The 27,467-nt window shown below is 45.4% G+C and overlaps 1 pseudogene; it reads right to left on the minus strand.

Annotated features, from left to right (window-relative positions):
- Positions 1 to 4: 4 nt before the first annotated feature.
- On the minus strand, positions 5 to 27,447 carry LOC120044912 (annotated as a pseudogene).
- Positions 27,448 to 27,467: the final 20 nt, after the last annotated feature.

The following is a 27,467-nucleotide window of genomic DNA, read 5'->3' on the forward strand; positions in this document are numbered from 1 at the left end:
TATATATATATTACAGACTATTTAATGAAGGAACCATGCATGAATTGAGTTACAATGTAGTTTCTTGGTTGTCATAGCATTAATAAAAATAGTTCCAATTGTACAAAGTTGCTATCAAATCACACTCAAACAAACAAATATGAATTAAATACATTTTCATGACTTTTGATCACAAGAAACACAGAAAGGTGACAACTACTCAGTTTTCAAAAGACACAATTTTATGTAATATCTTCCCTTTTGTGACTACAGACCAACATAACATGCTGAATAAGGGACTCAGACTGAGCATGTATAGGAAACATTATATGATCCACTAAATCAGGGCCCATATTCAGCGAGTAAGTGGGGACCAAAATTCCAGTAACTTGACCAAAATTCCAGTAACTTTACTAAAATTCCAGTAACTTTACCAAAATGACCAAATTTTCCACAAACCCTGGTTGGAGGATTCTGGATTTCCTGCTTATTCCCTTCTGATACTGGGAATCTTCAAACTGGGATTTCTGCAAAACCTGGACATTTTGGGAAAGTTACCGGAATTGTTCGAGCCTAGGTGTTGGATGGTCTGTCTTCATCCCATTTGTGTCATCTCCTGAACTTGCGGAAGGGTCTGCTGTAGGGCTGTAGGCGTTTCTTCTCTGGGGGCTTGTTGTACATGTAGGCCGAGTGGCCCTGGTACTCCTCTTCATCTGGGTTCTCCATCATCTGAAGCTTGGCCTCAATCGCACGGATCGTCGCACTCGTACTTTGTACGGGAAAGAGGGGAAGAGAGAGAGTGACTGAGAAGGAGAGAGTGACTGAGAGAAGGAGAGGGTGACTGTGAGAAGGAGAGAGTTATAAAGAGAGGGAGAGAGTGACTGAGAAGGAGAGCGTTATATAGAGAGGGAGAGAGAGACTGAGAAGGAGAGAGTGACTATGAGGAGAGAGTTAGAGACAAGGAGAGAGTGACTGAGAAGGAGAGCGTTATAGAGAGAGGATAGTGACTGAGGAGAGCGTTATGTAGAGAGGGAGAGAGTGACTGAAAAGGAGCGAGTGACTATGAGGAGAGAGTTATAGAGAGAGGAGAGAGTGACTGTGAGAAGGAGAGTTATAGAGAGAGGGAAAGAGTGACTGAGAAGGAGAGAGTTATAGAGAGAGGGAGGGAGTGACTGTGAGATTGAGAGAGTGACTGTGAGGAGAGCGAGTAAGTGGGGAAGCCAACTAGAGAGTGTGGGGGGAGGAGGGGGAAAAAGGAATTGTGTGCCGCCCTATGGGACTCCTGGCTGTGGCACTGCCTGGGATTGAACCAGGTTCTGTAGTGATGCCTCAAGCACGGCGATGCAGTGTCTTAGACCGCTGCGCCACTTGGGAGGCCCACTAACATGACATTTGACTTTTAGATGTTAATCATGGGTTAGTCTCATACACACCCTAATGAGATCTATCATACTGTAATTCATAAGCTTCTAAAACATGTATACTGTAGGAAAGGAGGGTGTGTGAAGCATGAAGGGAGAGAGTCGGAGAAAGAGGATGAGGGGCAAAGAGGCAGAGATCGGACAGACCTGAGACTGGTTGGTATGTCCAGCTCTGCACTGCACGATGGCTCTAGGCTGGCAGGACCATTCTTATCCCCTCGGAAACCCTCAAACCTCTGGAAGAGATAGATAGAGAGAGACAGAGAGAGAAACAGAGAGAGAGAGAGAGACAGAGAGAGAAAGAAATACAGAGAGAGAGAGAGAAACAAAGAGAGAGATCGACAAAAACAAAAGCTAGGACACCTGTGAGACTTGTGATTAAAGTGATGAAATAATTATGAGATATGAGGAGAGGTTTTAGAGAATGAACTGCAACTTCCTCCCACATGACATAGCTGCTGAGCAGAGCAGAGCCTGAACTGGTAACCTCAGAGATGGGGAGCAGAGCTTCGGGGTGGGCTAACTTACTGTCGCACCATGGTTGGACCAGGTAACCAGAGCGGAGCCCGTTTAGCTCACAGTCGCACCATGGACCAGGCAGGTAGCGTGTCACTGTTTGTGTCTGGTGCTGTTTTTGGTCAAATCCAAAGGCATTGTGGGGAAGCTGAACAGCACAGCAATAGAACTGTGTATTAATTCCTCTCAAAACCACCCCTCAACTTCACCCACGTGACTGATGCAATGTGAGCCTGTGGAGAGAAGAACCACAACACACACTTCAGTACACCAGAAATGACTCATATCAGACTTACCAGGTTCAGTAATCAGTTAGGATCAAACTGTCATGATCACCATGTCCTGGTTTCAAAAAGCACAAGTTAGCTTTCTGATCCAGTATGGATGGATGGATGAATGGATGGATGGATACATTTATGACCACGACCCTCAAATACTCCCTTCTATTTGGCAAGGCTTTCTATAAGAATGTATCATATGTGTTCCGGATAGGCAAGGGCCACAGGTCTATTTTCTGCATGTGTGATCTCTCTCATATTTCTATCTTCAGATGATTTAGATTAGTGTCTCTTCCCTCCATTATCTGTAAGTACACAGGTTCAGAGGTCAGGCTCAGAGATGAGGCAATCAGCCTCTGAAGTGATGGAAAAATAAAATGATCCCTCGGTTAAAGACAAAGCTGAAGGGGATCTCCAGTACATGGCCTTGGTCAAGGTGACTTGACATGACAAAGAGAGGTCATGACAATCACAAGGAACAGCAATTGCATACAAATCAATAGACTATATCGTTCAATCAATAGACTATATCCTTGAATCAATAGACTATGTCCTTGAATCAATAGACTATATCGTTGAAGGACCATTACTTGACCATCATGTTAGAAAGGTTCTACTCAGAATATCTCACTGGGTCAGACATGGTATATGGATGGCATATGGATGGCATATAGATGGCATATGGATGGCATATACAGTTGAAGTCGGAAGTTTACATACACCTTAGCCAAATGCATTTAAACTCAGTTTTTCACAATTCCTGACATTTAATCCTCGTAAAAATCCCCCATCTTAGGTCAGTTAGGATCACCACTTTATTTTAAGAATGTGAAATGTCAGAATAATAGTAGAGAGAATGATATATTTCAGCTTTTATTTCTTTCATCACATTCCCAGTGGGTCAGAAGTTTACATACATTCAATTAGTATTTGGTAGCATTGCCTTTAAATTGTTTAACTTGGGTCAAACGTTTCAGGTAGCCTTCCACAAGCTTCCCACAATAAGTTGGGTGAATTTTGGCCCATTCCTCCTGACAGAGCTGGTGTAACTGAGTCAGGATTGTAGGCCTCCTTGATCGCACATGCTTTTTCAGTTCTGTCCACAAATTTTCTATTGGATTGAGGTCCGGGCTTTGTGATGGCCACTCCAATACCTTGACTTTGTTGTCCTTATGTCACGCCCTGACCATAGAGAGCCCTTGGTTCTCTATGGTGTTGTAGGTCAGGGCGTGACTAGGGGGTGTTCTAGTCACTGTATTTCTATGTTTGGGTTTAAGTATGGTTCCCAATTAGAGGCAGCTATTATCGTTGTCTCTAATTGGGGATCATACTTAAGGTGTCCCTGTTTCCACCTGTATTTGTGGGATATTGTTTCGTGTATGTAGCACCACGTAGGTCACGTTTCGTTGTTTGTTTTACTGAAGTTTCACTGTAAATAAAGATGTGGAACTCGAATCACGCTGCGCCTTGGTCCGTCCATTATCACGACCGTGACACCTTAAGCCATTTTGCCACAACTTTGGAAGTATGCTTCGGGTCATTGTCCATTTGGAAGACCCATTTGCGACCAAGCTTTAACTTCCTGACTGATGTCTTGAGATGTTGCTTCAATATATCCACATCATTTTCTTTTCTCATGATGCCATCTATTTTGTGAAATGCACCAGTCCCTCCTGCAGCAAAGCACCCCCACAACATGATGCTGCCACCCCCGTGCTTCACGGTTGGGATGGTATTCATCGGCTTGCAAGCACCCCCCTTCTTCCTCCAAACATAACGATGGTCATTATGGCCAAACAGTTCTATTTTTGTTTCATCAGACCATAGGACATTTCTCCAAAAAGTGCGATCTTTGTCCCCATGTGCAGTTGCAAACGGTAGTCTGGCTTATTTATTGCGGTTTTGGAGCAGTGGCTTCTTCCTTGCTGAGCGGCCTTTCAGGTTATGTCGATATAGGACTCAATTAACTGTGGATATAGATACTTTTGTACCTGTATCCTCCAGCATCTTCACAAGGTCCTTTGCTGTTGTACTGGGATTGACTTGCACTTTTCATACCAAAGTACGTTCATCTCTAGGAGACAGAACGCGTCTCCTTCCTGAGTGGTATGACGGCTGCGTGGTCCCATGGTGTTTATACTTGCGTACTATTGTTTGTACAGATGACCGTGGTACCTTCAGGCGTTTGGAAATTGCTCCCCAAGGATGAACCAGACTTGTGGAGGTCTACAATTTTTTTCCTTTTGATTTTCCCCATGATGTCAAGCAAAGATGCACTGAGTTTGCAGGTAGGCCTTGAAATACATCCACAGGTACGACTCAAATTATGTCAATTAGCCTATCAGAAGCTTCTAAAGCCATGAACATTTTCTGGAATTTTCCAAGCTGTTTAAAGGTCAACTTAGTGTATGTAAACTTCTGACCAACTGGAATTGTGATGCAGTGAATTAAAAGTGAAATAATCTGTCTGTAAACAATTGTTGGAAGAATTACTCGTGTCATGCACAAAGTAGATGTCCTAACAGACTTGCCAAAACTATAGTTGGTTAATAAGAAATTTGTGGAGTGGTTGAAAAACAAGTTTTAATGATAACCTAAGTGTACAGTCGTGGCCAAAAGTTTTGATAATGACACAAATATTAATTTCCACAAAGTTTGCTGCTTCAGTGTCTTTAGATATTTTTGTCAGATGTTACTATGGAATACTGAAGTATAATTACAAGCATTTCATAAGTGTCAAAAGCGTTTATTGACAATTACATGAAGTTGATGCAAAGAGTCAATATTTGCAGTGTTGACCCTTCTTTTTCAAGACCTCTGCAATCCGCCTTGGCATGCTGTCAATTAACTTCTGGGTCACATCCTGACTGATGGCAGCCCATTCTTGCATAATTAATGCTTGGAGTTTGTCAGAATTTGTGGGTTTTTGTTTGTCCACCCGCTTCTTGAGGACTGACCACAAGTTCTCAATGGGATTAAGGTCTGGGGAGTTTCCTGGCCATGGACCCAAAATATCAATGTTTTGTTCCCCAAGCCACTTAGTTATCACTTTTGCCTTATGGCAAGGTGCTCCATCATGCTGGAAAAGGCATTGTTCGTCACCAAACTGTTCCTGGATGGTTGGGAGAAGTTGCTCTCGGAGGATGTGTTGGTACCATTCTTTTTTCATGGCTGTGTTCTTAGGCAAAATTGTGAGTGAGCCCACTCCCTTGGCTGAGAAGCAACCCCTCACATGAATGGTCTCAGGATGCTTTACTGTTGGCATGACACAGGACTGATGGTGGCGCTCAACTTGTCTTCTCCGGACAAGCTTTTTTCCGGATGTCCCAAACAATCGGAAAGGGGATTCATCAGAGAAAATGACTTTACCCCAGTCCTCAGCAGTCCAATCCCTGTACCTTTTGCAGAATATCAGTCTGTCCCTGATGTTTTTCCTGGAGAGAAGTGGCTTCTTTGCTGCCCTTCTTGACACCAGGCCATCCTCCAAAAGTCTTCGCCTCACTGTGCGTGCAGATGCACTCACACCTGCCTGCTGCCATTCCTGAGCAAGCTCTGTACTGGTGGTTCCCCGATCCCGCAGCTGAATCAAGTTTAGGAGACGGTCCTGGCGCTTAATGGATTTTCTTGGGCAACCTGAAGCCTTCTTCACAACAATTGAACCGCTCTCCTTGAAGTTCTTGATGATCCAATAAATGGTTGATTTAGGTGCAATTTTACTGGCAGCAATATCCTTGCCTGTGAAGCCCTTTTTGTGCAAAGCAATGATGACGGCATGTGTTTCCTTGCAGGTACATAGTTCACAGAGGAAGAACAATGATTCCAAGCACCACCCTCCTTTTGAAGCTTCCAGTCTGTTATTCGAACTCAATCAGCATGACAGAGTGATCTCCAGACTTGTCCTCGTCCTCGTCAACACGTGTTAACAAGAGAATCACTGACATGATGTCAGCTGGTACTTTTGTGGCAGGGCTGAAATGCAGTGGAAATGTTTTTTGGGGATTCAGTTCATTTGCATGGCAAAGAGAGACTTTTCATAACATTCTGGAGTATATGCAAATTGCCATCATACAAACTGAGGCAGCAGACTTTGAAAATTAATATTTGTGTCATTCTCAAAACTTTTGGCCACAACTGTATGTAAATTTCCGACTTCAACTGTAGATGGTATATGGATGGCATGTGGATTTTTTTTATTTCATCTTTATTTAACCAGGTAAGCTAGTTGAGAACCAGTTCTCATTAACAACTGCGACCTGGCCAAGATAAAGCAAAGCAGTGCGACACAACAACACAGAGTTACACATGGAATAAATAAGCGTACAGTCAATAACACAATAGAAAAAAAAGAAAGTCTATATACAATGTGTGCAAATGGCATGAGGAGGTAAAGCAATAAATAGGCCATAGTAGCGAAGTAATTACAGTTTAGCAAATTAACACTGGAGTGATAAATAGCAGATGATGATGTGCAAGTAGAAATACTGGTGTGCAAAAGAGCAGAAAAGTAAATAAAAACAATATGGGGATGAGGTAGGTAGATTGGGTGGGCTATTTACAGATGGGCTATGTACAGCTGCAGCGATCGGTTAGCTGCTCAGATAGCTCATGTTTAAAGTTAGTGAGGGAAATATAAGTCTCCAGCTTCAGCGATTTTTGCAATTCGTTCCAGTCATTGGCAGCAGAGAACTGGAAGGAAAGGCGGCCAAAGGAGGTGTTGGCTTTGGGGATGACCAGTGAGATATACCTGCTGGAGCGCGTGCTATGGGTGGGTGTTGTTATCAAGACCAGTGAGCTGGGATAAGGCGGAGATTTACCTAGCATAGACTTATAGATGACCTGGAGCCAGTGGGTCTGGCGACGAATATGTAGCGAGGGCCAGCCGACTAGAGCATACAGGTCACAGTGGTGGGTAGTATAAGGGGCTTTGGTGACAAAACGGATGGCACTGTGATAAAGTGCATCCAGTTTGCTGAGTAGGGTATTGGAGGCTATTTTGTAAATAACATCGCCGAAGTCGAGGATCGGTAGGATAGTAGGTTTTACGAGGGTAAATGGATGGCATGTCGGCAGGTAGCCTAGTGGTTAGAGCGTTGGACTAGTAACGGAAAGGTTGCTAGATCGAATCCCCGAGCTGAGCTGAATCCCCAAGGTAAAAATCTGTCATTCTGCCCCTGAACAAGGCAGTTAACCCACTGTTCCTAGGCCGTCATTGTAAATAAGAATTTGTTCTTAACTGACTTGCCTAGTTAAATAAAGGTAAAATAAAAAAATTGATATGGCAACATACCAGTTACTTTCCTATTTTTGATCTATCTTATTTGCGGCTGGCTACATGTGTGTGTGTGTGTGTGTGTGTGTGTGTGTGTGTGGGGGGGGGGGGGGGGGGGGGGGGGGGGTCTGGACACAGACTTGTTGTTGTCCAAGGAGTGGGAGACGGGGGACAGGGTGTGCACAGAAGGGGTGTGATTTGGGACTATACAGGATTTCCTTAGTCCACACGGCAGCTGTCTATTGTTAGGGAAAGACCAGGGTCGCTGGAGTCCAAGAGATCTCCCCTAGCCCGGCCTAAAGGTACTGACGGACCGGCTGGCTACACGACTGCCTTTCAGCCAACGTCCTACACGACTGCCTTTCAGCCAACGTCCTACACGACTGCCTTTCAGCCAACGTCCTACACTACTGCCTTTCAGCCAACGTCCTACACTACTGCCTTTCAGCCAACGTCCTACACTACTGCCTTTCAGCCAACGTCCTACACTACTGCCTTTCAGCCAACGTCCTACACTACTGCCTTTCAGCCAACGTCCTACACTACTGCCTTTCAGCCAACGTCCTACACTACTGCCTTTCAGCCAACGTCCTACACTACTGCCTTTCAGCCAACGTCCTACACTACTGCCTTTCAGCCAACGTCCTACACTACTGCCTTTCAGCCAACGTCCTACACGACTGCCTTTCAGCCAACGTCCTACACAACTGCCTTTCAGCTAACGTCCTACACGACTGCCTTTCAGCTAACGTCCTACACGACTGCCTTTCAGCTAACGTCCTACACGACTGCCTTTCAGCTAACGTCCTACACGACTGCCTTTCAGCTAACGTCCTACACGACTGCCTTTCAGCTAACGTCCTACACGACTGCCTTTCAGCTAATGTCCTACATGCTGCCACCGTGCAGTACCCAACAACAGTCACACCACTGACCAGACCACAGGCAAACACAGTTGCATGCAGGACGCTAACATACAGGCTAACTCTGTACAACTTAATGACCTGTATTGGGCTAACCTTGCACCCTAACAGAGGAAGCCACGATGAATCACTGGCCATGGTGTGTGTGTGTGTGTGTGTGTGTGTGTGTGTACGCAAAGGCGAGAGGTTTCAGAGAGGGGCTCTTACCTTTACCTGTGCGTGTGCCCAGCGCACCACCAGCTTCTTGGAGAGGGCCAGCTTCCCATTCAGACAATGGATCGCCCCCGCTCTGCTTCCTGGAGATTGGAAAAAGAGTAGGTGTTTGATCCTCATGAAAATCATAATTTCCCCCATCAGAAACTAGGTCAGTAACATTACATTGTAGTCACTTAGCAGACACTCTTATCCAATACCTCTTACACAAATCATTATATCATCATTCCTTTTCATAGAGTGATGACAACAGAGACAATAATGGCTGATGTGTGTCTGCGTGTGTGTATGAGGCTAATACACATAGAGTTCCTCTGAATAACACCCAGGGGACTGCCTCCCATCACACTTCAGACAGAACTAGAGAACAAGAGATCTCCATCTTACCGTTGGTGGAACCCTATTAAGTTTGAAACAATATTTTCACGGGGAGAGATGGTCGTCTATATCGTGCCTCTTGTCTATGCCGTCTATTTTTATTTATTTATTTTATTTCACCTTTATTTAACCAGGTAGGCAAGTTGAGAACAAGTTCTCATTTACAATTGAGACCTGGCCAAGATAAAGTAAAGCAGTTCGACACATACAACACAGAGTTACACATGGAGTAAAACAAACATACAGTCAATAATACAGTAGAAAAATAAGTCTATATACAATGTGAGCAAATGAGGTGAGATAAGGGAGGTAAAGGCAAAAAAAGGCCATGGTGACGAAGTAAATACAATATAGCAAGTAAAACACTGGAATGGTAGATTTGCAGTGGAAGAATGTGCAAAGTAAAGATAGAAATAATGGGGTGCAAAGGAGCAAAATAAATAAATAAATACAGTAAGGGAGAGGTAGTTGTTTGGGCTAAATTATAGATGGGCTATGTAAAGGTGCAGTAATCTGTGAGCTGCTCTGACAGCTGGTGCTTAAAGCTAGTGAGGGAGATAAGTGTTTCCAGTTTCAGAGATTTTTGTAGTTCATTCCAGTCATTGGCAGCAGAGAACTGGAAGGAGACGCGGCCAAAGGAAGAATTGGTTTTGGGGGTGACCAGAGAGATATACCGGCTGGAGCGCGTGCTACAGGTGGGTGCTGCTATGGTGACCAGCGAGCTGAGATAAGGGGGGACTTTTCCTAGCAGGGTCTTGTAGATGACCTGGAGCCAGTGGGTTTGGCGACGAGTATGAAGCGAGGGCCAGCCAACGAGAGCGTACAGGTCGCAGTGGTGGGTAGTATATGGGGCTTTGGTGACAAAATGGATGGCACTGTGATAGACTGCATCCAATTTATTGAGTAGGGTATTGGAGGCTATTTTGTAAATGACATCGCCGAAGTCGAGGATCGGTAGGATGGTCAGTTTTACGAGGGTATGTTTGGCAGCATGAGTGAAGGATGCTTTGTTTGCGAAATAGGAAGCCAATTCTAGATTTAACTTTGGATTGGAGATGTTTGATGTGAGTCTGGAAGGAGAGTTTACAGTCTAGCCAGACACCTAGGTATTTGTAGTTGTCCACATATTCTAAGTCAGAACCGTCCAGAGTAGTGATGTTGGACGGGCGGGCAGGTGCAGGCAGCGATCGGATGAAGAGCATGCATTTAGTTTTACTTGTATTTAAGAGCAGTTGGAGGCCACGGAAGGAGAGTTGTCTGGCATTGAAGCACGTCTGGAGGGTTGTTAACACAGTGTCCAAAGAAGGGCCAGAAGTATACAGAATGGTGTCGTCTGCGTAGAGGTGTATCAGAGACTCGCCAGCAGCAAGAGCGACATCATTGATGTATACAGAGAAGAGAGTCGGTCCAAGAATTGAACCATGTGGCACCCCCATAGAGACTGCCAGAGGCCCGGACAACAGGCCCTCCGATTTGGCACACTGAACTCTATCAGAGGAGTAGTTGGTGAACCAGGCGAAACAATCATTTGAGAAACCAAGGCTATCGAGTCTGCCGATGAGGATGTGGTGATTGACAGAGTCGAAGGCCAGGTCAATGAATACGGCTGCACAGTATTGTTTCTTATCGATGGCGGTTAGGATATCGTTTAGGACCTTGAGCGTGGCTGAGGTGCACCCATGACCAGCTCTGAAACCAGATTGCATAGCAGAGAAGGTATGGTGGGATTCGAAATGGTCGGTAATCTGTTTATTGATTTGGCTTTCGAAGACCTTAGAAAGGCAGGGTAGGATAGATATAGGTCTGTAGCAGTTTGGGTCAAGAGTGTCCCCCCCTTTGAAGAGGGGGATGACTGCAGCTGCTTTCCAATCTTTGGGAATCTCAGACGACACGAAAGAGAGGTTGAACAGGCTAGTAATAGGGGTTGCAACAATTTCGGCAGATAATTTTAGAAAGAAAGGGTCCAGATTGTCTAGCCCGGCTGATTTGTAGGGGTCCAGATTTTGCAGCTCTTTCAGTCTATAGCTTTTGACTAGCCCTAACTTTTCACGTTGGTGAGCTAATCTTTTCTTGGAATTGAAAGATGTGAAATGGTTGGTTTGGTGTTGTACCTCTTTGGTGTGGAAGTTAACGAAGCAGTATCCTCAGGGCTGGCCCTCCATTGGTCCAGACTTGTGGAACAGGAAGTCAAACTGTTTCACCTTCCCAAACCTCTCCAGCAGCTTCACCAGGTGGTACCTGTAGAGGGAGGGAGGGAGAAAAACACACAAACAATACTGCGGTTAGAGCATTGGGCCAGTAACCGAACGTTTGCTGGTTCGAATCCCTGAGGTGAATTGGTGAAAAATCTGCCAATGTGCCCTTGAGCAAGGCACTTAACCCTAATTGCTCTGTAAGTCGGTCTGGATAAGAGCATCTGCTAAATTACTAAAATGGCCCCCCAAAAAATCATGTCTCTCAGTTTTGATTTGCTGTTTCAAAGTACTTAGTCACTTTAAAGTAACATTTTGTAATCTCCAAAACACATTAATGAATGTAATTCTCAATACAGGCCTATGTGCCTTTATGAATGTCTACTATCAACTAAGAACATGGTAACATAATTGGTTAACGTTCCTTTGTCACAGACAGTGCATCCTATTCTTAATTAACATATACATCATCCATCCATGTAACATAACTACAGTATATTAGGCATCCCGGTCAGCTGACCCTGATTAGAATGACAGGTCTCTTAACACCTTTTTAGGCACAGTAAATCTTATATCCACACAATGCAGAGGATACGGCAGCAGGACAATGAGAAAATAAAACAGAGGAAGCTTGAATTCCCAACAGACTCTAATTCAAGAAAAACATCCACTACTGCGTGCATTAGGCTAGCTGCCGTGCTGCTGTAACCTATAGAATTCGTGGGAAATGTTATGTTATTAGCAATGGGATTCATTCTCACTAACATCCAGGAACCATTAATAATATGAACGGTTAGTGCTATCCGGGATCCTTCGGACATCCCTAACCTTAACCCCTACCCTTACCATAACCCCTACCCTTACCATAACCCTCAGCTTAACCCCTACCATAACCCTTATCTTAAACATTTAACATTTCAACTTCAATGTGGCAACGTCAGAGTTGGTACATCCCAAGGATCCCAGATAGCAAGAGTCGAATATTAATTGTTTGACCATCTGACTGTGAGAAGGTCTAGACTATAGCCTCATTGTAAACAAGTTAGGCTAGGATGAGTCCTCTACAGTGCTACATGCTGTCCTAGACAAGCCCGGCCTTGTACGACTCAATGGATTCATTAGTCATAAACATGGCTAACAGTTGTACCAGTGATAGGAGGAACTTGAGACACTAGAGGGCCTCCAGACACAAGAGTCTCAACATTGTAAGAAGATTACGGCCTACAGTCGTGGCCAAAAGTTTTGAGAATGACACAAATATTAATTTCCACAAAGTTTGCTGCTTCAGTGTCTTTAGATATTTTCGTCATATGTTACTATGGAATACTGAAGTATAATTACAAGCATTTCATAAGTGTGCATGAAGTTGATGCAAAGAGTCAATATTTGCAGTGTTGACACTTCTTTTTCAAGACCTCTGCAATCCGCCCTGGCATGCTGTCAATTAACTTCTGGGCCACATCCTGACTGATGGCAGCCCATTCTTGCATAATTAATGCTTGGAGTTTGTCAGAATTTGTGGGTTTTTATTTGTCCACCCGCTTCTTGAGGACTGACCACAAGTTCTCAATGGGATTAAGGTCTGGGGAGTTTCCTGGCCATGGACCCAAAATATCGATGTTTTGTTCCCCAAGCCACTTAGTTATCCTTTTTGCCTTATGACAAGGTGCTTCATCATGCTGGAAAAGGCATTGTTCGTCACCAAACTGTTCCTGGATGGTTGGGAGAAGTTGCTCTCGGAGGATGTGTTGGTACCATTCTTTTTTCATGGCTGTGTTCTTAGGCAAAATTGTGAGTGAGCCCACTCCCTTGGCTGAGAAGCAACCCCACACATGAATGGTCTCAGGATGCTTTACTGTTGGCATGACACAGGACTGATGGTGGCGCTCAACTTGTCTTCTCCGGACAAGCTTTTTTCCGGATGCCCCAAACAATCGGAAAGGGGATTCATCAGAGAAAATGACTTTACCCCAGTCCTCAGCAGTCCAATCCCTGTACCTTTTGCAGAATATCAGTCTGTCCCTGATGTTTTTCCTAGAGAGAAGTGGCTTCTTTGCTGCCCTTCTTGACACCAGGCCATCCTCCAAAAGTCTTCGCCTCACTGTGCGTGCAGATGCACTCACACCTGCCTGCTGCCATTCCTGAGCAAGCTCTGTACTACTGGTGGTGCCCCGATCCCGCAGCTGAATCAAGTTTAGGAGACGGTCCTGGCGCTTGCTGGACTTTGAGGCGCCCAGAAGCCTTCTTCACAACAATTGAACCGCTCTCCTTGAAGTTCTTGATGATCCGATAAATGGTTGATTTAGGTGCAATTTTACTGGCAGCAATATCCTTGCCTGTGAAGCCCTTTTTGTACAACGCAATGATGACGGCACGTTTCCTTGCAGGTAACCATGGTTGACAGAGGAAGAACAATGATTTCAAGCACCACCCTCCTTTTGAAGCTTCCAGTCTGTTATTCGAACTCAATCAGCATGACAGAGTGATCTCCAGCCTTGTCCTCGTCAACACTCACACCTGTGTTAACGAGAGAATCACTGACATGATGTCAGCTGGTCCTTTTGTGGCAGGGCTAAAATACAGTGGAAATGTTTTTTGGGGATTCAGTTAATTTGTATGGCAAAGGGGGACTTTGCAATTAATTGCAATTCATCTGATCACTCTTCATAACATTCTGGAGTATATGCAAATTGCCATCATACAAACTGAGGCAGCAGACTTTGTGAAAATGTATATTTGTGTCATTCTCAAAACTTTTGGCCACGACTGTACATACATTCTACACAGCATACACACTGACGTTTAAAGGAATAATCCATACCCCAGAAATAAAAATCATGAAACTGTCAATTTGGTGAAAGCCTAAGTTGTATCAGTGGATGAAATAAAACGTAGTGCTGCACTCGCTCTGGGCAAGAGACCAACTGCAAGTTGAACTGGCTCTGGGCAAGAGACCAACTGCAAGCTGAACTGGCTCTGGGCAAGAGACCAACTGCAAGCTGAACTGGCTCTGGGCAAGAGACCAACTGCAAGTTGAACTGGCTCTGGGCAAGAGACCAACTGCAAGCTGAACTGGCTCTGGGCAAGAGACCAACTGCAAGTTGAACTGGCTCTGGGCAAGAGACCAACTGCAAGCTGAACTGGCTCTGGGCAAGAGACCAACTGCAAGCTGAACTGGCTCTGGGCAAGAGACCAACTGCAAGTTGAACTGGCTCTGGGCAAGAGACCAACTGCAAGCTGAACTGGCTCTGGGCAAGAGACCAACTGCAAGTTGAACTGGCTCTGGGCAAGAGACCAACTGCAAGCTGAACTGGCTCTGGGCAAGAGACCAACTGCAAGCTGAACTGGCTCTGGGCAAGAGACCAACTGCAAGCTGAACTGGCTCTGGGCAAGAGACCAACTGCAAGTTGAACTGGCTCTGGGCAAGAGACCAACTGCAAGCTGAACTGGCTCTGGGCAAGAGACCAACTGCAAGCTGAACTCGGTGGGATAGACTCCTAAATTGATAGTGAAGTTTGTTTACGGCAATTTTACCGCCAGCTAGCGACTTCACATGCTGACATTGGGATTATTGTGTGTAGCTACCTTTGCTAGCTAGCGAGCTAGCCAGCCCAGAGAGAGAGCATTGCATTGTATGTTTTGTCAACTTGAATCCCAACAGATTTCCATAACGATTTTTCTAGCATCCTTGATATAACAAAATGTAATATTTGTAAAAAAATATTTTCACATATTAGTGTTATTTTACATTGTTTAACACTGTTAATCATAGGAAGTAGTGGTTTACGGTGTGGATTATCCCTTTAAGTAGAAGTGATTATGAGAGTTCTCTCAAACACCCCTACAGTAGCCTAGAACACAGAGAGAGGTTAAGAAAACAGTAAAGGATATACTGTATGTCTAGTCCAGGCTGTAATATAAATGGGGGAGGAGCAGTCTGAACAAGACGCAGACAATTTCATATGTCCATGTCGACTGTCTGTATTAGTGGGCAGCCTAGCATGCAGTCTGTGCGTAGGAGAGTGTATTTTCTCTGTTGTCCAAGCCAAATATCACTGCCCATGCACGTCATGAGTCTATGCTGCACGCTACTCATTCACAGGGGTCATTATAAGAGCATCTCCAGCGTAGACTGGGCATGACCAGATCATGAATAGAAAGGTTACCTTGCCATACAGTCATAACATAACCTTTATATTCATTATCTCTTATGGAATCCTCACTCTAAAACGGGTAGTCGTTGTGTCATAGTCATTTGTGATGCACGGGTTGACTCACAAACTACCCTCAGGGTTATATCAGCTGGGCGGGTGGGTTTAAGGTCAGGAAATATTGTGTGGATTGAATAATAATATAGCAATGCCTTAAAAAAATCCATTAATCCATCATTAATCTACCATTCATCTACCATTCATCTACCATTCATCTACCATTCATCTGTCATTCATCTATCATTAATTTATTATTCTTGTGAATGCTACGCTACAAGACTGTTTTGCTAGACCAACTGGTAAATGGTGTCTTCAGTGATATTTTCAACCTCTCCCTGACCGAGTTTGTAATACCTACATGTTTCAAGCAGACCACCATAATCCCTGTGCCGAAGAAAGCGAAGGTAACCTACCTAAATAACTACCGCTCCGTAGCACTTACGTAGCACCATGAAGTGCTTTGAAAGGCTGGTCATGGCTCACTTCAACACCATTATCCCAGAAACCCTAGACCCACTCCAATTCGCATACTGCCCCAACAGATCATGCAATCTCAATCGCACTCCACACTGCCCTTTCCCACCTGGACAAAAGGAACACCTATGTGAGAATGCTGTTCATTGACTACAGCTCAGCGTTCAACACCATAGTGCCCACAAAGCTCATCACTAAGCTAAGGACCCTGGGAGTAAACACCTTCCTCTGCAACTGGATCCTGGACTTCCTGACAGGCCGCCCCCAGGTGGTAAGGGTAGGCAACAACACATCTGCCACGCTGATCCTCAACACGGGGGCCCCTCAGGGGTGCGTGCTCAGTCCCCTCCTGTACTCTCTGTTGACACACGACTGCGTGGCCAAGCATGACTCCAACATCATCATAATGTTTCCTGACGCCTGATCACCGACAACGATGAGACAGCCTATAGGGAGGTCAGAAACCTGCCAGTGTGGTGCCAGGACAACAACCTCTCCCTCAATGTGAGCAAGACAAAGGAGCTGATCGTGGACTATAGGAAAAGGAGGGCCGAACACATCTCCATTCACATCGACAGGGCTGTAGTGGAGCGGCTTGAGATTTAAGTTCCTTGTCCAAATCGCCAACAAACTATCATGGTCCAAACACACCACGACAGTCGCGAAGAGGACACGACAACACCTTTTCCCCCTCAGGAGACCTAAAATATTTGGCATGGGTCCCCAGATCCTCAAAAAGTTCTACAGCTGCACCATCGAGACCATCCTGACTGGTTGCGTCACCACCTGGTATGGCGGCACCCGACTAGAGGGCGCTACAGAGGGTAGTGCGTACGACCCAGTACATCACTGGGGCCAAGCTTCCTGCCATCCAGGACCTATATTTACATTTTACATTTAAGTCATTTAGCAGACGCTCTTATCCAGAGCGACTTACAAGTTGGTGCATTCACCTTATGATATCCAGTGGAACAACCACTTTACAATAGTGCATCTAACTCTTTTAAGGGGGGGGGAGGGTTAGAAGGATTACTTTATCCTATCCTAGGTATTCCTTAAAGAGGTGGTGTTTCAGGAAGGTGGTGATTGACTCCGCTGACCTGGCGTCGTGGGGGAGTTTGTTCCACCATTGGGGTGCCAGAGCAGCGAACAGTTTTGACTGGGCTGAGCGGGAGCTGTACTTCCTCAGAGGTAGGGAGGCGAGCAGGCCAGAGGTGGATGAACGCAGTGCCCTTGTTTGGGTGTAGGGCCTGATCAGAGCCTGAAGGTACGGAGGTGCCGTTCCCCTCACAGCTCCGTAGGCAAGCACCATGGTCTTGTAGCGGATGCGAGCTTCAACTGGAAGCCAGTGGAGAGAGCGGAGGAGCGGGGTGACGTGAGAGAACTTGGGAAGGTTGAACACCAGGCGGGCTGCGGCGTTCTGGATGAGTTGTAGGGGTTTAATGGCACAGGCAGGGAGCCCAGCCAACAGCGAGTTGCAGTAATCCAGACGGGAGATGACAAGTGCCTGGATTAGGACCTGCGCCGCTTCCTGTGTGAGGCAGGGTCGTACTCTGCGAATGTTGTAGAGCATGAACCTACAGGAACGGGTCACCGCCTTGATGTTAGTTGAGAACGACAGCGTGTTGTCCAGGATCACGCCAAGGTTCTTAGCGCTCTGGGAGGAGGACACAATGGAGTTGTCAACCGTGATGGCGAGATCATGGAACGGGCAGTCCTTCCCCGGGAGGAAGAGCAGCTCCGTCTTGCCGAGGTTCAGCTTGAGGTGGTGATCCGTCATCCACACTGATATGTCTGCCAGACATGCAGAGATGTGATTCGCCACCTGGTTATCAGAAGGGGGAAAGGAGAAGATTAATTGTGTGTCGTCTGCATAGCAATGATAGGAGAGACCATGTGAGGATATGACAGAGCCAAGTGACTTGGTGTATAGCGAGAATAGGAGAGGGCCTAGAACAGAGCCCAGGGTGACACCAGTGGTGAGAGCACGTGGTGCGGAGACAGATTCTCGCCACGCCACCTGGTAGGAGCGACCTGTCAGGTAGGACGCAATCCAAGCGTGGGCCGCGCCGGAGATGCCCAACTCGGAGAGGGTGGAGAGGAGGATCTGATGGTTCACTGTATCAAAGGCAGCCGATAGGTCTAGAAGGATGAGAGCAGAGGAGAGAGAGTTAGCTTTAGCAGTGCGGAGCGCCTCCGTGACACAGAGAAGAGCAGTCTCAGTTGAATGACTAGTCTTGAAACCTGACTGATTTGGATCAAGAAGGTCATTCTGAGAGAGATAGCAGGAGAGCTGGCCAAGGACGGCACGTTCAAGAGTTTTGGAGAGAAAAGAAAGAAGGGATACTGGTCTGTAGTTGTTGACATCGGAGGGATCGAGTGTAGGTTTTTTCAGCAGGGGTGCAACTCTCGCTCTCTTGAAGGCGGAAGGGACGTAGCCAGCGGTCAAGGATGAGTTGATGAGCGAGGTGAGGTAAGGGAGAAGGTCTCCGGAAATGGCCTGGAGAAGAGAGGAGGGGATAGGGTCAAGCGGGCAGGTTGTTGGGCGGCCGGCCGTCACAAGACGCGAGATTTCATCTGGAGAGAGAGGGGAGAAAGAGGTCAAAGCACAGGGTAGGGCAGTGTGAGCAGAACCAGCGGTGTCGTTTGACTTAGCAAACGAGGATCGGATGTCGTCAACCTTCTTTTCAAAATGGTTGACGAAGTCATCCGCAGAGAGGGAGGAGGAGGGGGGAGGGGGAGGAGGATTCAGGAGGGAGGAGAAGGTGGCAAAGAGCTTCCTAGGGTTAGAGGCAGATGCTTGGAATTTAGAGTGGTAGAAAGTGGCTTTAGCAGCAGAGACAGAAGAGGAGAATGTAGAGAGGAGGGAGTGAAAGGATGCCAGGTCCGCAGGGAGGCGAGTTTTCCTCCATTTCCGCTCGGCTGCCCGGAGCCCTGTTCTGTGAGCTCGCAATGAGTCGTCGAGCCACGGAGCAGGAGGGGAGGACCGAGCCGGCCTGAAGGATAGGGGACATAGAGAGTTAAAGGATGCAGAAAGGGAGGAGAGGAGGGTTGAGGAGGCAGAATCAGGAGATAGGTTGGAGAAGGTTTGAGCAGAGGGAAGAGATGATAGGATGGAAGAGGAGAGAGTAGCGGGGGAGAGAGAGCGAAGGTTGGGACGGCGCGATACCATCCGAGTAGGGGCAGAGTGGGAAGTGTTGGATGAGAGCGAGAGGGAAAAGGATACAAGGTAGTGGTCGGAGACTTGGAGGGGAGTTGCAATGAGATTAGTGGAAGAACAGCATCTAGTAAAGATGAGGTCAAGCGTATTGCCTGCCTTGTGAGTAGGGGGGGAAGGTGAGAGGGTGAGGTCAAAAGAGGAGAGGAGTGGAAAGAAGGAGGCAGAGAGGAATGAGTCAAAGGTAGACGTGGGGAGGTTAAAGTCACCCAGAACTGTGAGAGGTGAGCCATCCTCAGGAAAGGAACTTATCAAGGCGTCAAGCTCATTGATGAACTCTCCAAGGGAACCTGGGGGGCGATAAATGATAAGGATGTTAAGCTTGAAAGGGCTGGTAACTGTGACAGCATGGAATTCAAAGGAGGCGATAGACAGATGGGTCAGGGGAGAAAGAGAGAATGTCCACTTGGGAGAGATGAGGATCCCAGTGCCACCACCCCGCTGACCAGAAGCTCTCGGGGTGTGCGAGAACACGTGGGCAGACGAGGAGAGAGCAGTAGGAGTAGCAGTGTTATCTGTGGTAATCCATGTTTCCGTCAGTGCCAAGAAGTCGAGGGACTGGAGGGAAGCATAGGCTGAGATGAACTCTGCCTTGTTGGCCGCAGATCGGCAGTTCCAGAGGCTGCCGGAGACCTGGAACTCCACGTGGGTCGTGCGCGCTGGGACCACCAGGTTAGAGTGGCGGCGGCCACGCGGTGTGAAGCGTTTGTATGGTCTGTGCAGAGAGGAGAGAAGAGGGATAGACAGACACATAGTTGACAGGCTACAGAAGAGGCTACGCTAATGCAAAGGAGATTGGAATGACAAGTGGACTACACGTCTCGAATGTTCAGAAAGTTAAGCTTACGTTGCAAAAAAAAAAAAAAAAAAATCTTATTGACTAAAATGATACAGTGCTGCTGGCTGGTGGAGTAGGCTAGCTAGCAGTGGCTGCGTTGTTGACTTAGTTTGAAAGTGTAGCTGGCTAGGTAGCCTCGGTAACTGGCTAGGTAACCTTGACAATTACTCTAAACTACACAATTATCTTGGATACAAAGACAGCAAAGACAACTATGTAGCTAGCTAACACTACACTAATCAAGTCGTTCCGTTGTAATGTAATAGTTTCTACAGTGCTGCAATTCGGTAGACGGTAGACGTTGGCTAGCTGCTGGCTTGCTAGCAGTGTTGCCTACGTTAGGACGAAAATAGCTGGCTAGCTAACCTCGGTAATTACGATAATTACTCTAAACTACACAATTATCTTTGATACAAAGACGGCTATGTAGCTAGCTAAGATCAGACAAGTCAAACCGTTGTACTGTAATGAAATGTAATACTACCTGCGGAGCGAAATGCGACCACTCGCTCCAACCCGGAAGTAACACTATATACAAGGCGGTGTCAGAGGAAGGCCCAAACAATTGTCAATGACTCCAGTCACCCTAGTCATAGACTGCTCTCTCTGCTACCGCACGGCAAGTGGTACCGGAATGCCAAGTCTAGGTCCAAAAGGCTCCTTAAAACTTCTTATGGCTGCAATCCCGTTAACGGGATCGATATGACAACAGCCAGTGAAAGTGCAGGGCGCCAAATTCAAACAGAAATCTCGTAATTAAAATTCCTCAAGCATACAAGTATTTCACACCATTTTAAAGATACACTTCTTGCTAATCCCACCACAGTGTCCGATTTCAAAAAGGCTTTACAGCGAAAGCACCACAAACGATTATGTTAGGTCAGCGCAAAATCACAGAAAAACACAGCCATTTTTCCAGCCAAAGACAGGAGTCACAAAAAGCAGAAATAGAGATAAAATTAATCACTAACCTTTGATGATCTTCATCAGATGACACTCATAGGACTTCATGTTACACAATACATATATGTTTTGTTCGATAAAGTTCATATTTATATCCAAAAACCTCAGTTTACATTGGCGCCATGTTCAGAAATGCCTCCAAAATATCCGGAGAAATTGCAGAGAGCCACATCAAATAACAGAAAAACTCATCATAAACTTTGATGAAAGATACATGTTTTACATAGAATTAAAGATAAACTTGTTCTTAATGTGTCAGATTTCAAAAAAGCTTTACGGCAAAAGCACAATATTCAATAATCTGAGAACAGCGTTCAGCCACAAAAGGAAGCCATACAGTTACCCGCCAAATTGTGGAGTCAACAAAAGTCATAAATAGCATTATAAATCTTCACTTACCTTTGCTGATCTTCGTCGGAATGCACTCCCAGGACTCCCACAAGAAATGTTTGTTTTGTTCGGTAATGTCCATCATTTATGTCCAAATAGCTACTTTTGTTAGCATGTTTGGTAAACAAATCCAAAGTCACGAAGAGCGTTCACTAAAAGCGGACGAAATGTCAAAAAGTTCCGTAATAGTCAGTAGAAACATGTCAAACAATGTATTGAATCAATCTTTAGGATGTTTTTAACATAAATCTTCAATAATGTTCCAACCGGAGAATTCCATTGTCTTCAGAAGTGCGATGGAACAGAGCTCCCTCTCATCTGAACGCGCATGGTCAGTGCATGTTCAGGTCATGGCAGACCTTACTCATTCCTCTCTCCTTCGGCCCCATTTCACAGTAGAAGCATCAGACAAGGTTCTAAAGACTGTTGACATCTAGTGGAAGCCGTAGGAAGTGCAAACTGACCCATATCCCACTGTGTATTCGATAGGCGATTAGTTGAAAACCTACAAACCTCAGATTTCCCACTTCCTGGTTGGATTTTTTTCTCAGGTTTTTGCCTGCCATATGAGTTCTGTTATACTCACAGACATCATTCAAACAGTTTTATAAACGTCAGAGTATTTTCTATCTAATACTAATATGCATATATTAGCAACTGGGACTGAGGATCAGGCAGTTTACTCGGGGCACCTTTTTATCCAAGCTACCCAATACTGCCCCTGCAGCCATAAGAAGATAACCTCTCACAGAGCCTTAACATTAACTCCTGCAGAATGAAACATTTCTTGCACTAAAATGATACACCAAATGTAGGCTACATTTTTACTGGGGAACAGGAGTGGAGAAATATGATTTATTTATTTCAGTATCTTGAGAGAACGTGAATGATCAGTTAGATACCATCTGTAGAAGTGCTATATTTATCAGCATCATAAAAGCTGATAGTATTTCAACCACATTAAATATGCATTCAAGCAGAACTGAAATCTAATCAGAAACATGTTGGGTCGTTTATACAGGTTTCTATTTCCTTACAACCAGTCAAACTGATGTCATTTTCATGTTTTGCACTGAACATTTTTTATTTTTTTATTTTAAGTCTTTGCTCCGAGAAAGAAGCAGAGATGACAGGGAAAACTTTACCAATGTCAACTAGATTGAAACATTCATTCTATCATTTATGACATTATTCTGGTGAGTAAACATTTATTTAGTCTTCTAGGTCAACATATAATGACAGAAGAGACGCTGCATCTACAGTATCTAATTAAACACAAGTTGACTAACAAATAGTCTACCAAAATGTCAGAAATTATAAGCAGAAACATATTTAAAACCAGGCAAAAAAAGAATCCTGCACCACCTGTCAAATCGTCCTGCCTTCTCTTAACTAACCTATCACATATATACGTCCTGCCTTCTCTTAACTAACCTATCACATATATACGTCCTGCCTTCTCTTAACTAACCTATCACATATATACGTCCTGCCTTCTCTTAACTAACCTATCACATATATACGTCCTGCCTTCTCTTAACTAACCTATCACATATATACGTCCTGCCTTCTCTTAACTAACCTATCACATATATACGTCCTGCCTTCTCTTAACTAACCTATCACATATATACGTCCTGCCTTCTCTTAACTAACCTATCACATATATACGTCCTGCCTTCTCTTAACTAACCTATCACATATATACGTCCTGCCTTCTCTTAACTAACCTATCACATATATACGTCCTGCCTTCTCTTAACTAACCTATCACATATATACGTCCTGCCTTCTCTTAACTAACCTATCACATATATACGTCCTGCCTTCTCTTAACTAACCTATCACATATATACATCCTGCCTTCTCTTAACTAACCTATCACATATATATGGGCGATGGCAGATGGGTGCGGTTGTACAAACAGCTGACCCGCGCACCACTAATAGTCATCACAGGTATGTTGGAAGCAAGACATAAAGCCACAGGTAGCCTAACTGCCAAAATAAAGGAAACTACTAACAAGTGTCTTAATAGGGTGTTGAGACACAATGAGCCAGAATAGCTTCAATGCCCCCTTGACATGAATTCTACAAGTGTCTGGAACTCTATCGGACGGACGCAACAACATTCTTCCAATTTGGTGTTTTGTTGACGGTGGTGGAAAACTCTGTCTCAAGTGCTGCTCCAGAATCTCCCATAAGTGTTCAATTGGTGTGAGATGTGGTGACTGACGGCCATGGCTTATGGTTTGCATAGTTTTTCTGCTCATCAAACCATTCAGTTAACACTTGTGCCCTGTGTATGGGGCATTGTCATCCTATGTGGGCATAGCTCTGTTGTGTACAACAGAGAAGCTTGGGCCAAAGTTACTTTTATAGTTTTGTCCAGCACCGTTATATTTAATCCTAGAAAGGTATGTAGCCTAGGAGGGGGAGTACAGGGGGTCCTGGGCTGCATTCCAAATGGTTCCCTATATAGTGCACTACCTTGGTCCAGGGACCACTCTGGTCAAAAGTAGTGCACTATATAAGGAATAGGATGCCATTTGGGCCACAACCCTGGATGTATTAATGTCTTCCCTTGGCCTCCCTGGAGATTTCTCTCCAAGGAGAATTTCTCACTTTCCCAGACTCCACCCTCTGCATGATGGAATGGTGGGTCTTCCTGCGACCTGCTGCTGGCACAGATTGAGGAATTGATAGTGGACTGATACACCGGGAAGGACCACGGGAGGGGACGGACCACTTCTGGCCTTTAACAAGACCACAATGCACTTCTCCTGGGGGCTATAAAGCGTGCCGGCCGGCAGGAGGAGGAGGTGGTAGGGGGAGGAAAGGTCCGCTGAGGGGAAGAGTGATTTCCTTGCTTGAGGGTGCTCTTCTGTGAAAGCATGAAGCTGAGCCAAGCAAGACATCTGTTAAATGTCTAAAGAACAACAAAGGGCCCAGCACTTGCAAATCCTCCACTCTAAGGCCATCTATTTGAGGACTGAGGAGTGAGTCATTAAGGGAGGATCTGAATACTCACTCTCAAACTGGGCACCAAAAAGAAACAGGGGGAAAAGCAAGACAAGGATAGAACAAAACATCCGTTTGATTGGTGAGCCATCCGTTACACTGGTCCAATGTCTGACATAACCATGAAACATGGCCTCTGGGTCATCTCATGTGGACACGAGGTAAAAGAGGCAGTCTTTCCAAGTAAAGCGTAAGTTAAAGAGGGCAGTGATGTCTCCCAGCCAGGTCCTTCCTTCCTTCCATCTTTTTCGCTTCCACCTCCACCGTGTGGGCATGGTCCTGTGTCCAGTCTGTAGCCCCCCCAGTCTAGTACCACAAACAACCTGCAGCTCAGACAGCACATGCTGGATCCATCACTGGTCGTGAATGGGCCCCAATGGAGCATGGACAGACAGGTCAACATGTCAGCGCCTAATCAACACTGTAGCAGCAGCCCCTCTCATTGTGTGAATGGAGTGAGTGGAGCTGTGTGTGTGTGTGTGTGTGTGTGTGTGAGGGAAACCTGCCTGGGCATGCGGGTCGAGCAGGCGGCTCTGGGTGTTGATGTTGTTGAACGGTCTCTTCATTGTTTCTGTCACCTGTTGACTGACACCATCTGTAAAGACACACTGCTTTAGCTAAGGCAGCCGGTGGCTGGAGACCGGTGCACAACATGTTTCATATGGTATCAGATCTGCTGCTCAACAGCTCAGCTTCCTCTCCAAAAACAAATGACCTTTTTCACAACCCAAAACTATGTTTTGGAATTTGTTTCATTAGTCCATTGTTGACATAATCCCAAAATGTTTTGCTTGTCAGCAATCTAGTTTTCAACATATGTAACTTTCAAAATACAGAAATCATCCCTGTATGATGTATTTTGCCTCATATGATGCAGGTAGAGAGAGAAACAGAGAGGTAGAGAGAGAAACAGAGAGGTAGAGAGAGAAACAGAGAGGTAGAGAGAGAAACAGAGAGGTAGAGAGAGAAACAGAGAGGTAGAGAGAGAAACAGAGAGGTAGAGAGAGAAACAGAGAGGTAGAGAGAAAGAGAGAGAGAGAGAAAGAGAGAACATAGCTTAGCAGCAGTTGTAGGAACCATGTGGTGGTTTTAAAAGAGTTAACATTTCCTGCCAGGTTTCTGAGTGCTACTGTAGCTCCAGAAGCCCAGGGGGAATCTTCCAGTTTGGACTTTCCTTCGAGAAATGAGTGATCAATGGCTCTGAGTCTTTGTTCCAAATGGCACCCTATATTTAACCAGGGCCCACCACAGATCTGGGAGGCAGACTAAGCCCCTACCCATCTCCTTATCACCACCACAATCAATCTCTGACAGAGAATATACATTAGGGGAAAAAATAAGAACTTACAGCACAGCTTTTTACCTCACATCTCAATTACCCACTTATTTGGGCTCCCGGCTCAAGATGAACATACACACATACATACATACATACATACATACATACATACATACATACATGCCTGTATGCTAATTTTCTGAGGGAGAGCCCTGAAGTGGGTCTTGCTACAACAAACACTGGGAGCATGTGAACTAATGAATCTTACCAATCACCAGCCTGTGGGCATATTCTGTTGTTTTTCTTCTACCAGGCAGCATGCATCTCAAATGGTACCCTATTCCCAATCCAGTGCACTACTTTTGTCTAGAGCCCTATGGGAATAGGTTGCCATCGGGGAGGTACACCAGGTTATTTAAAGAAAAACAGAAGGTAGTTGGGAAGGAAACGCCTGTCTAGACACCAGCCCAAGCAAGCTGTACATTTTCCAGGAGCCCACCAGCCAATCCCACCTTGTGCTGCCCCTCCACACACCTCCTCTACCCTGCTCCTGAACAAAAGAGAGCAGCCAGCGAGCTACAGGTTGACAGAGTAAACAGGCCAGATGAGTGAGAAATGATGGCAGCCCCTCAGCAGAACAGGTCGCCATGCCCGAGTGCCTCTCTTTCACACGCCCAACGTCATCTGCTCATTCTCCAGCCCTCACAGACACATAGCTAATCAATCATACAGGCTAGTCACAGCGGCCGCTGGGCTGGGAGGTGTAAGAAGCAAGGCGTGCTCCGTCTCAATCAATCTTTTCTTGATTCTTCACATCCTCTCTCCTCACCTTTTCAAAAACGCATTGTAGAAGTATGTGAGGAGATAGAATGCAAGGACAATGATGTAAATGACAATTAGAAAGACTCATTGAGAGTGAGTCCAGGATTAATGGGCCACATGGATTCACTCACTCTGTGATTTTGGGATCGATGTTACCGATCCACAGGCGATGGCCCTCGTGTGACGAACTTTCTGAAATGATAGAGGCATTCTCCACTGCTGACGGTGCTTTCGTGGGTTTCTTGCTTTCTGAAACAATGGTGACATCCTCATTGTCTTTAGTCTCCACTGCACAAGGGATCGTTTTCTTGCATTCTGAAACTATGGAGACATCCTTGTCCTTCACTGCTGATGGTGTGAATTCCTTGTTTTCTGGAATGGTTGAGGGACTCTCCACTGTCTCTACTGCAGAGAGAATAGGTTTCTCGCTTTCTGAAACAATGGACGCACTCTCCACTTCAGGCAGTGTGATGCCTTTGTTTTCTGTAACAATGGGGGAACTCTCCACTGCAGACTCCATGGGTCTCCTAAGAGAGGGAGCACACATTTTAGTAATACACTCACAAAGCCTTTGACAAAATAATTGTGACCCAAAACAAGAATAAATACTGATAAATCCCTATGAAAATAAAAAACAGCTATCAAGTAGCCTAACCACAAGCTATCCATTTTTGCTATCATAACCTACTTGTCACTGCATTGTTTAGCCAGAAACATTCGCTAGCTAGCTAGTTGACGTTAGCAATTCAGCTAACTATTATTGGCAAGGGATCGAACTAGATGACTAAAGATAAACTATAAAATACCGTTGTTTGTATGATGTTTATGCTCGCTTTACTATATGAATTTGCCATGAGCCTTTGCCATAGAGCTAACGTGTTTGTATCAGACGTTAACTTACCCTGTTCGGTAGAAACTTTCGCCTGACAGCGAACAGTTCAACTACTCCACGTCTGGTGATTACTGTATATAGTACGTCAATAGACATCTATAATTTCGTTAAAATACTTTGGCACACAGTACTCCGGTGAGCTAGCTGCTAGCCGCGAGATTGCAAAACAAAGGCGCCATTTAATGACGTTGT

This window comes from Salvelinus namaycush, chromosome 3, assembly GCF_016432855.1.
Source record: "Salvelinus namaycush isolate Seneca chromosome 3, SaNama_1.0, whole genome shotgun sequence".
Classification (NCBI taxonomy): Eukaryota; Metazoa; Chordata; class Actinopteri; order Salmoniformes; family Salmonidae; genus Salvelinus; species Salvelinus namaycush.